We start from the raw sequence: 12,334 nt of genomic DNA on the forward strand, positions 1-12,334 counted from the left end.
AGGAGGAGGAGGAGGAGGAGGAGGAGGAGGAAGAGGAGGAGGAGGAGGAGGAGAATCAGAAATTGGTACCAGTTTCTGTTTTCTTGGTTCATCCTGCCTACTCTGTTATCAGCATTGACTCGGTTTTTAATTCTTATTCCAATTGGATTAATGGTGGGGTCCTGCATCTTAAACTATAAACAATTATGTAAAACAAAGGACTAACTCAATCAAATTAATGGTCCTGAGTCCAGGATTTGACTAATTCACTAAGACCCGTGGGGAATACAACAGGGCAAAGGTTCCTCTATTGTGTCTCATGTGGAGCCATCCTTGGTTTAACTTGATACAAACCCCCTTGGGAAAGCACCAGCCCCTGTTCTAGAAGCTCAAGGCTAAAATGCCCCAGTGGTTGGCTTCTGTTAAACTGCTTGCTTGATTTACTTCCCTTTGCAACTGCCACCCAGGATGTAGGTTTTCTGTGTTCTTTGCTCTTTTAAAAGCTCCCCTGAGGCTGTTGTGTGAGAGCGGTCTCTCTCCAGGATTAATATAGATGTCAGTTCAGATTCTGGTTGCAGTGAGCAGACTTTGGATCTCTACACGCAACAAGAGGAACTTGGTTTCCCTGTACCACCAGTCTCACCTGCTATATGTCCTCAGAACGTCTGTATGATAATCCAGATTTATGTATGGTTGTACATGTACTTCCCCAAGTGTATGCTTATTCAGGACTAGAGGAGGCCCACCTCTTATTCACCCTTGGGCTGCCCCATCAGCAGACAGGAGAGCTGCCCTTCTTGTTCCAATGAAGTAAATTGCCTTTACTTCATCAAACAAAAATCGCCTCAGCTCAGCTAAAGATCCTCTGAGCTCAGTGTTTACCCTTTAGTCAAATCCAAAGGCTTAAAAGTAACAAAATTGGGGGGCTGGGATGAAATGACCAACGTAAAGACATACTGTCCTAACTTTGCTTTATTTTGTTTCTGCCTGGCCATTTCTCAGCCTTTTACCTGCAGAAGCCACATTCACCTTGGCAGTGCCTTGGGGACTGTCTGTGATCCTGACTATGGTCTCAACAGACTATGGAGTACCTGGGAAATACCACTGAGCTTTACAAAGAGAGCAGATGTTACTAGGCCACCCCAAATCTCTCACTAACGTAACCCTCTGTAAACACTGATGTGAATGTGGATTTGTCTTTAAAAACACTGGTTCCCTCACCAAGACACTTTCCAGAGGTATAAGCCTGCTCTTGATTTGGCTATTAATAAAAGGACTAAAAGCCTTAATTGGCTTAGTGGGTGTAGTTGTGGATAACTGTCTTGTGTGGATCATTTCAGGTTATGTAACAGATGGTTTCCATCACTGTGTCCTAAAGTGAACAGAGTTTTGGTGCAGCTGTTCTTCCAGCTACTCAGCCAAAGATCTGGGTGCCCCCTTCGTGGTTTTCTTTCTCTCACTCTGTGGTGGTTTGAATGCAAATGGCCCCAATAGCCTCAGATTAAAAAATGTGGTCCCCAGGGAGTGGCAGTATTTGAAAAGACTAGGAGTGTGGCCTTGTTAGAGGAAGTGTGTCACTGGGGATAGGTGAGAAGCCCATTCCAAGCCCAGAGTCTCTCTCTTCCTGTTGCCTGAGAATCTGGCTGTAGAACTCTGTGCTGCTTCTCCAGCACCATGTTTGTTTGCACACCACCATGTTCCCCACTCTGACAATGGACTAAACTTCTGAAATGTAAGCCAACTCCAATTTAATATTTTACTTTATAAGAGTTGTCATGGTCATGATGTCTTTTCACATCGATAGAACACTGTCTACGATAGCACCTAAATCACCATCAGCTCCTGTTCACGTGACTTCAAAACACATCCAGTTTCTGACCGCTTCTCTTCACCTCTACCATTATGGTGCTAGATGGATTCCCAGCTAGCTCTTTCTTGGCTCAGTATAGCTAAGGTAGATCAGGGTAGAAAAGACAGGGATATGGCCCATGCAGGATGAGGATTTGGGAGTCAGGTGCAGCAAGGCTGGGGTGCTGGTGTCTGCAAAGGTTGCCTCAGCCTCCTGCAGGGATGCCCTTTGCCTGCTGACAATTCTAGTACATCAAGATGTCCTAGCTGGATGGGTGGTTGCAGCTTGGAAGTAAGAGTGATGCCACAGGGGAAAAGCTGGAAATAAACATGACAAAGAAGATGAACGGAGGAAAGACACACAAGGCTTTGGGTATAATAAATCTATTAGCTTGCAGGGACTGCCTTGCTAATGGTATTATACTCAGGTAAAGGATACTGATTATAGTAACTCTCAAGCCATGGGGGTATAGCTCAGGGGTAGAGCATTTGACTGCAGATCAAGAGGTCCCTGGTTCAAATCCAGGTGCCCCCTATTGGTATGCCTTTTGCTTTGTTGATTCAGGGCTATCCTCACTTAGAGTGTCTTCAATCATCCCCAATCCTACTTTGCCAGCCAGTCTCTCCTCTGGCCCACTGAGAAGTAACAGGTTCACATCTGGCAGACTCTTCCCCCTCTCTTTGGCCATACTTCGAGCTTTGTGATATTTCCTCTCCTCTTTCAGTACTGAGACACTTCCTGTCCTCTCCTTCAAGCTTGGTTGGTTGTATTAATCACAGACAACCTGAAGACAGAAACCTAATAATTAAGTACAGAAAATTTATTAGGAAGAATAATTATGTTAAGAAAGAATAGTATAGAGCTTCAAAGAAAACTATAATGTGTTCTTCAGGTAAGGGTGCACACAAGTTCAAAGTTGGAAGGGATTCTTCTCCAAGGTATAGGTCCAGCTCACATTGGAAAATAATTTTTGTTTGCTTTTAATTATTATTTTTTGGGGGCATTAACATACAAAGTAATGGGCTTACTTATGGAGTCTGTTATGGGGTCATTATACTGTTTTCATCCACACACCCTACTGACTTCCACTGTGTCCCTTTTTCCTACTACTTAGTTGCGCCTCCTGCTTTCATGTGTTCCATTACCCTCTCTGTTTCCCCTCTCCCTTAAGATGTCCTCCTCATTTCTTACGATTCCATTTTTAGTGCTCTGTGTCTCTGACACTGTCTCTTATACACACACACACACACACACACACACACACACACACACACACACACGCACGCACGCGCGCGCGCGCGCGCGCGCACATTACACTTTGAAAACAAGGTTCTGCAAACCTGAAACATGAAGTATTTATCTTTCGGAGTTTGCCTTGTTTTTCTTAACATGATTTCCATGTACCTGACTTTCCTGCAAACGTCATAATTTTGTTCATTCTGCATGGGTGAATAAAATTCCAGTCTTATCCATTCGCATCTATCTGGGAAAGGGGTATTAGCAGATTACTAGCCATTCTTGGTTATAGCTTCGAGGCAAGCAGCAGCTAGCCCTGTATAGATTACATGAATCATGAAGAAGTGAGGTCAGGGGGTACCAGGTGCTGCAGCGTTTCCCAGAAACAGTCTAGGCATCAAGTGCATCAGTGGAGCAAGCTAAGTCTGGTAGGCAGGGGGTGGTTACAAGGCTGGCTAGTGCTGTGAGGTCTCCAAGGGACTTCCTTCCCTGGACAGAGCACCAGATGAGGTAACAACCATCCAGAATCAGGAAAGCAGACATACTTAGGAAAGCTAGCAAGCTACCTCTGTTCCTGAACCATCCTTGCAGGAACCTCTAATGACAACTGTCCAATCATGTTTTGTTGAAACAGGTTCCTTATGGCAGAGTAAATATGGAAGGGTGGATTGACAGGTGAGAATCATAGACTGATAGTGGCTGAAGTAGGACTTGTTTGCTTTGGCCACTGGGTGTTCAAAGATGTGATACAGGCAGGACATGAGGCCAGCTGGCAAGACTATCATCTGGCACTTCCATGGCTATCGTGACATGTGCTTGTCCTATGACGTGGTATCTTTTCAGCTGGACTTTAGAATGAACACACATGGGCACACCTGAGCCTAGGTGTCAGTGAGGAGCCAAGGCCAATTGGACCAGAAACTTCAATCTATGAAAATAGTTGGAGCCCAAATGGAGTCATCCATGAGCAATCCTAATGAAAATGGATAAAGAAGCCATGAAAGAGGGTTTGTCACACACACCCATGCCTGTGAATAAAAGTACAACAAAGACTTTCTGAATCTACAACCCTGCATAAAGCCCACTGAAATCTTACACAGGAAATTATTCTGGGTGGATGCCTGTTTATTGTCTACCTGTTCAATGGTGGACAGACATCACCTCATTACCAGTCTTTTCATACTTGGATAATTGTCTCAAATAGTACACACAGCCTCATTTTCTCTTGCTCACCTGGGTGTGTCTGTGGGTTGTCAGAGCCTGTGTATCCTGGATTCTAATTTTTCTTCTGTTCCTGATCAAACTCATTTCTCTGTAGAGCCTCTCTCCATGTCACCATTTTTGGTTGACAAAAGCCCAGTCTAGATCATTCAATTTGCATTCCAACTGCAGACTCACAGGCACTGTGACAGATGGCTATATTTTGTGACACTAGATTTTCCGTGGCTTGTTATGCAACATCACTGTGAATAAGACTGCCAATGTTGAAATGGGTTTTTAGAGGGGTTCTTGTTGGGACAAATCCCAGAATACATGGTTTTCTGTGTGTAGCAAGCAATCTGTTCCATCAGCTGCAGGAGGTGGAAGTGACTTTTGAGGGCAGGAAGACAGTGAACAGCCTGTGAGAGCCTGGAAAGCCTGGAAAGTGTCCTTGGTCGTGCAGAGCAGGGGAGGGAGTGTTGGGTAAATGTTCAACTCTTGAGCTTCTTGCTGCAGGCAGCATTTGGCAAGGGGTCCCCAAAACATCTGAGTTCAGATAAGAACTGCCTACCTTTATAAGCAGAATTTAAAGGTGGTATGGATTGCTCAGAAATTGCATAGTTAGGAAAGTAAGATTGATCTGTCCAAGACTGTGATATCAGTTTAAGAAGAAGGAAACTTGGCGCCTTCTATAGACACAACCTCAGGGAAAAGCCAACTTGACTGTGTGGCTTAAAAGCCCTTTTATCAGGACCACTGATATCACCAAGGTGGTGCCAGCTAAATAACTCTTGTTGGCAATAAGTGCTCCAAGGAAGATAGAGGGTGTGGCCCTATAGGAACCTGATGTGCCCAAATATTTACAACCAAGGCAGAGAAAAGCAGTATCAAAGCGAAGTGTAGTGATTAGTGTTGGGAATGGAACCAATTTTGTAAGCAACCCACAATTTTCCTGAGAGCTAGTATTAGCCAGCTTCTGTGGTGCTGTGTTCAGATACCTGAGGAAAGCATTTTAAAGGAGAAAATGTTTGTTTTGCTTGTGATTCCAAAGGTTTTCTGCTATTGTAGCAGGGATGGTTAGGATGGGCAGAGCAGATACTATGGTGGACAGAGGACAGGAATATAGGAAGATGCCAGGGCAAGTTATAATGCCCAGGACATGCCCTACAACCTACCTCCTGTAGTGTGGTCTCACCACCTATGTTTCAGGATTTTCAACTAACTCCATCCTATGCATGGTGAATCCATGGAAGGTTGAATCCTTCCTTAGGTCAGAACTACCATGATCTAATGAATCCTAGGAACTGCCTCCTTGACATCTCAATCTTTTCATGGTTCCTCCATCCCTTCAAGGTCACAATTAAGATCCACTATTATAGGCTGTATTCATGGTAGTGTGAACAAATTACTCAAAAGCAAGTAAGAAGGACCACTGCACCAATGTCATTGCACACTGGAGAGTCAGGCATGGTAACTACTCAGTCACCAGAAATCACAGATTTCCAATGCTCTTTTCAGATTTATAGGGTAGTGAAAAAGGTAGGTTCTCAGATGGCAGAGCCAAGAGTCATGAGGTACAATGGTGAGAGCCGCTCCTGTGTGGCAGAGCAAGCATCTAACAAAAGAAAATTCCTAATCATGGGGTGTGTTTTGTTTTGTTACTTTGGGAGTAGTTTGTCATGTGATAGTGAAAAGTCTAGAAATGCTCAAATTGGCATGTACAAGGGGACACATGTAACTCACTGCAATAGAGAAGCACAGTTATTTCTGCCTGTATTTGAATTTCTTTCTTTTTTTTTTTTTTTTTGTCTTTGACCTAGAACTCGCTAAGTAGCCAAAGATGACTTGAACTTCCAATATTCTTGCCTCCACCTCATGATAACCAAAATTTTAGGCAATCCCTATGACACTAGGCTTATGTGTTGCTGGGTTCCAACTCAGGGCTTCATGCATCAAGACAGGTGCTCTATCCATGGCTCTACATTCCAACAGCATTTGAGAATTTCTCTTCTTTTTAAATTCAGCTTCTAATACCATGTATACATGTGTCGTCTCTTTAGTATTTGAGTATAACTGTGTTGCTAAAAGTCTGTTCCTCTGAATTTGGAATGTGGCAGGTGGGGTGGGAGGGCAGAATCTTATCTACTTAAGTTCATGAATAAAAGAAGCCTCCAGTGTTAGGCTTGTTGCTAGGACAAAAGGCCTTGACAAAGACAGCCTAAGGGAAAGGGTTTGTTTTGGCCTTCAGTTTCAGACACCAAACACGGTGGGGAAAACATTTGAAGTCCAAGTGTGAGGCAGCTGTTCAGATCATATTCACAGTCAGAGAGTAAAAATAGACATGTCTATTCAGCTAGATTTCTATTTTACTTCAGTAAAAGTGGACCATAAACTTCTGTTTTGAGCAATTGATAAGTAATGGTATCATTGACAGAGATGCAGAAGTGGGTTTTTGAGGGGCTGTTTATCATAGTTCATACAGGGTCCCAGACCCTTCAGTGACATCATCCATGGCTAGGGTTGGTTTCCTCTCTTATTAACTTGATCTAGGAAACCACCCACAGACATGTCCAGCATTTGTCCCCACTGTGATTCTGTACCCTCTCAGGTTGACAATTGAGATTAACCAACTCAACAGGGTTTAATGTGGAACACAAGATCCTGGGCTGAGTTTGGAAGATAGGTTGGCAGCAGTGGGTGGAAGTTAGCATATTGTACATGTAGGACTAATCAAGAGGACAGCATGGTCAATCAAGCTCTGAATCCCAGTTCAGACCTTCTAAACAGAGATGGGACACACTTCCTGTTCCTTAGTCCTCTAATACACTTGGCATGAGACGGTAAGGAGTGCCTAGCAGAGTCTGGAAACCTGTTCACCTAGTCAGGATTCCTCATTTGTGTTTTTGTCATTGCCACGAAAGTGTCCCTTTGCCAGCTGCCACTCCTCCAGCACATACAGGAAGCAGGCTGAGCCCCAAACACAGAGAGAAGACTACAGATGGGTCCACAGCTTAAGGCCAGCCTAGACCCTGATGGGCATCCAACCTACTAAACCATGAGAATAAAATGATGTTTACCACCATATGGGACTCAACTGTGGAATGAGGGGTTAGATAGCATTGCTGTGGAGGTGGCTGGCTACCTCAACCATGGTTCCCACACCTGCCCCTTCCCAACACCCATCAAGTATTGACTGAGAAGAAGAAGAGGAGGCTTAAATTTGTTGGATTCAGGATGGATGTGTGGATGGAGTAGAAAAGATGTTCAGATAAGTGCGAGAACTCTCAGAAATGTAGTGGTGATGTCATGGCTGGAAGTAGAGTATCTAGGCAGCTGCTGGTGGGTTGCTAGTTATCCTAGCCTATCAATGAATAAGATTTACAATCCCCTGTGGGATGCCTTTGGTGGTAACATTGGTACTATGGTTTGGATAAGAGTATTTCCTAGAATTCTCATGTGTTGGAGGCTGGAGAGATGGTTCTGGCAGTTCAAGCACGCACACAGTAGAACCAAAGGTCTGTAACTCTCCAGTTCCAGGGAATCCAGTGCCTTATTTTGGCCTCTATGGTCACTGCACACAAGTGGTGCACATAAACTCATGTAAATACACTTGCAGACACCTAAAGAGGAAATAAAAAGTGTAGAAGACAATTCCAACACTGTGAGGTTCAGAGATGAATCTTTGGGATAGTGACTCCATTGTGAGGGATCTCAGTCTGCCAATGATTGATCCACTGATGGAGCCACAGTCTCATGTATTATTGGTGAGGACGTAAATTAGGAGATGGAGCTTCAGAGAGGAAGCAGACCATTGGAAAATGTCCCAGAAAGATAATCCTTGTGCCCTGCCTCTCAGTCTGTCTTTCCCTGTCTCCTGGTTGTGGTGAGGTAGACTACTCTCCCCCATCACGTCCTTTCTGCCCTTATGCACTGTTTTACCACTGACCCACATCAGTAGGGCTAAGTGACCATGGACTGAAATCTCTGAAATAAATATGAAATGAAGTAAACGTATGTGGGATGGTAAACCATGTCACGAATCTTGGTGGGTAGAGCTGGTTGAGACCCTACAAACTCACACCTGAGATGGTAGGTGCCTCCTTGCTCCCTGCCAGACTCCTGGCCTGGAACATGTGCCACACTTCCCACATCAGGAAACTCGACTTGTGGTCATGTAGGCCCAGAACAGAGTTCTCCAAGCTAAGAAGGTACCTAGAGGCCCTGAGGGTTTAGCCAATAAGCTTCCCTTCCCAGACATTCCTCCCTGCAAAAGGTATATAATCTCAGGTCCACCCTGAGAAGTTGGTACAGTATACATCCATTTTCCACGACAAACAGTCAAGAAACAGTTTAGAACCATGGACTGTCTCTTTCATCAAGAATCACCATGGAGAACTTGGAGGGGGTCTTTGACTACTGAGGTGCAGCCTAAGCCTCCTGCAGGAGGCCTCTCTGTGCTTCCAGCCACAAATGTAGCCAAGTGCCAGGCGTGGTGGTGCACACCTTTAATCCCAGCACTTGGGAGGCAGAGGCAGGTGGATTTCTGAGTTCAAGGCCAGCCTGGTCTACCAAGTGAGTTCCAGGACAGCCAGGACTACACAGAGAAACCCTGTGTCGAAAAACGAAAAACAAAACAAAACAAAACAAAACAAAACAAATGTAGCCAAGCTAAGGACAATTACTGCTGAGCTAAGCCATAGCTCCTCTTTCCTCCAGGCCCTGGGCCCCCACAGCCTTACAAATTCAAATATTGTAAAACTTTTCACTTTAAAAATATTCAGTCTCTTTTAATATCCAAAGTATCTGTAAAACTCCCAAATCTCTTTTTCAAAATTTAGAGTCTCCCAGTTGTGGACTCCTGTAAAATAAAAAATAAATGAACTACCTTTTTCAAGAAGGGTTGCAATCTGAACAAAACAAATCTAAACTTCAATAGTAACAACTCACTGTCCAGTGTCTGGGATTCACTCAGGATCTTCTGGGTTTCTCCAAGAGGTTTGGGTCACTTTCTTCATCCTCCATGACAAACATGGCTGTCTTCTAGGCTCTGCCTGGCTCCACTCCCCAACAGCTGCTGTTTTGATGGTCATTCCATGGTACCGGCACCTCCAAAATGATGGGGTCTCTGATTCACTGGGCTGTACTTGCATAGAGTCTCTTATAGGCTCTCTTCATGATGCCAAGTCTCAACTTCTCTGCATGACCCCTTTAATCCTGGGCCTTCAATTGCCACTGAAGCTGCCCCTTTACCAATGGCCTCTCCTGGCCTCTCACAGTGCCAAGCCTCAGCTGCTCTCCATGACCCCTCATGCCTTCAAAGCCAGTATCACCTGGATGACATTTACACATTACCAAGTCTGGCTGTCAGCATGAGGTACAACCTTGGCTGCCTCCAGAACACAGCTACTGTGTGTTGATTCCAAGGAAACGCTTCCCAAAAGATTTCACCCCACTGAAGCTTGTCTCTTCTTAATCACCACTAGTTTCTCAGCTCCAGTTAACCGCCATCCACTGACCCAGGAAAGCAAAGGTTTTATTTCTATGGTTCTCCTCTCCTGCTAATCCTAGCTGATTCTTTAGCTCCAGCTGACTGGAACCACAGATTCTCAACTCAAAATAGCAAAAAGCCTTGATAGACTTTAAATAACTCAAAATTCACTTTAGAACAGTGGTTTTCAACCCGTGCATCACAACCTCTTGAGGGTCAAACAACCCTTTTCACACAGGGGTCGAATATCAGATATCCTGCATATCAGACATTACATTACCGTTCACAGCAGTAGAAAATTAGTTATAAAATAGCAATGAAAATAACTTTATGGCTGGGAATCTCCACTACCCGAGGAACTGCATTAAAGGGTCACAGCACTATGAAGATTGAGATGCGCTGCTTTACATCTTCACAAGCCACGCCTTCTTTGTCTGCATTTCTCTCAACACTCTTTTTTTTTATTCCCCCAAGCTCCCACAAAACAGATCACAAAACTTTGAGCATTCAATGTCTTTTCTTGCACAAAGTTCCAAAGTCCTTACACAACTTTCCCCAAATCAACAAGGTCAGGTCTGTCACAGCAATACCCTACTAACCTGGTACCAATTTCTGTCTTAAGGTTACTAGTGCTGTGATGATCCACCTTAACCAAGGCAACCTGGGGAGAACAGGGTTGATCTGGCTGTGCTTCCTGTTACTGCTTCACCATCAGAGGAAGTCAGGACCGAACCTCAACAGGGGATGCGGTGGAGGACCTGGAGGCAAGAGCTGGTGCAGAGGCCATGGAAGGGTGCTGCTAACTGGCTTGCTCAGCCCTTAAGACCATCAGCCCGGGTGTGACCCCACCCACAATTGGCTGGGCCTTCCCACATCAATCTCTAATTGAAAAAACGCCTTACAGGCTTGCCTGTTCTTATGGAGGCATTTTCTCAATTGAGGTTTCCCTCCTCTCTGATGAACTTGTATCAAGTTGACATAAAACTAGCCAGCACAGTAGTGTGTGTGTGTGTGTGTGTGTGTGTGTGTAAAGTTCTTAATTAACTGTTTAAAAGCTGCATTATGGAGGTATGTTCTGAGTCAGCCAGCCTTGTTCTGCTTCAGATTTTCTGGATCGTACATTTACTTCTGATTAGTAGCAGGCAAGAGCAATTGGAACTTTAATACAGGGGTCAAAATTTCCTCTTAATATCCAATGACTATCTGGCAGGAGAGTTTCACATACAGCGTTATGATGCTAAGATGCTAAATGGCATTGTGGTGAACATCAGAGGTTCTCAAGCCCACCCATCGGCCATGACGGGGATGTCATGCTGGGCTTAGTCATAGACAATGGCAGGTATCATAGAGGTGCGTAACTATGGAAAATGCCTGGAAAGTGAACTGAAGCCACAGGGAAAGAGTGACCGACTGGAGGGGCCTAGCACTACTCGGTGGGGGCAGGCGGCATGAGCTAAACCCAGAATTGAAGCATGCTGAGTGAGCACTTAGCAGATCACAGCCCCTGATTTACATCCCCACATTCCATACACCTATTGGAATCCTTAGGAGTGGATTTCTCTCTGCCTTCCGAGTACCTGAATGCTGAATCTTCCAACAAGGGTGGAGGAGAGGACAAATGGGTGTGTAGTTCTTCCCTGGGTTGAAACAGTCTCTGGAAGAGGAAGGGAGCAGACTTCCAAGGCTCATTGAAGTCACAAGACTAACAGCATCCCCACCCCACTCTCAGAGGTCCTGTAAGAGGGAGGGGAGGTCTTCAGTGGTGCAACTGCCTGCAAGGTGCTCATGGGATTTCAGTGATTTCAGGAGCAGTCAGCCAGCCTGGGAGGCTCTGTTGAGGAAATATATGCCTGGGAGTCCCCCACACCCCTGTAAGTAACCCAAGGGAATGCGACTGTGACTCCAGCAGCAGCCGAGGGAATCATCTCATAAGAAGCTGTGAAGGAGAACAACAAGTAACAAACACATCCCAAAGAAGGTGAAGCAGCAGAGGGTGAGAGTGAGGCAAATAGAGGCCCCCCAAACCAGGGTCTTAGACAAGACAGGACCCCAGCTCTGAATGCTGAGGCGCCACAAGTAGGAGGCCGCAGGGTGCTGGGCAGCCAAGATTGCTACAATTCCTGTGAAAAATCTATGAGAAGGACAAGTTCAGGGTCAAACCGAGGTCTGGGAAGTAACTGTGGCTGCAAGTTCACTAGAAATGAGGAGTCAATACATAATACATAAGAGTCCTCACACGTGGCCATACACAGGCAAGTGTGTAAAACAGTGAAACAGGTCGGGGGTGGAACTCAGGAAAGCATTTGACTGGAACCCGGCAGTTCCTGGCTCAAGACTGTCATCTGCAAACTCCTACTTTCAAATGTTTCCCTCAGGATACTTCTGTTTGGCACATGAAGGGTTCTGCAAATGGGACATAACAAAAGGAGGAGAGGCAAGGAGTGAGGGCCATTGCCTGCCTCGGGTGCTTGGTGCAGAGGTTCTTCATCACTTTCTATGTATGGCTTGCCCACTAATCAGGTGTGTTTATTTAGGCACGATTTTAACCACTGTTATGTCTTCCACATCTATACCATGGGGGT

The 12,334-nt window shown here is 45.1% G+C and overlaps 1 non-coding gene across 1 annotated transcript; it reads left to right on the forward strand.

Moving 5' to 3' along the window:
• The first annotated feature begins 2,290 nt into the window (after positions 1–2,290).
• Trnac-gca lies at positions 2,291–2,362 on the forward strand. The gene has a single exon. It is a non-coding gene; the product is annotated as a tRNA-Cys (tRNA).
• The last annotated feature ends 9,972 nt before the right edge of the window (positions 2,363–12,334 follow it).

The sequence above is a fragment of the Mus caroli genome, chromosome 6, assembly GCF_900094665.2.
Source record: "Mus caroli chromosome 6, CAROLI_EIJ_v1.1, whole genome shotgun sequence".
Classification (NCBI taxonomy): domain Eukaryota; kingdom Metazoa; phylum Chordata; class Mammalia; order Rodentia; family Muridae; genus Mus; species Mus caroli.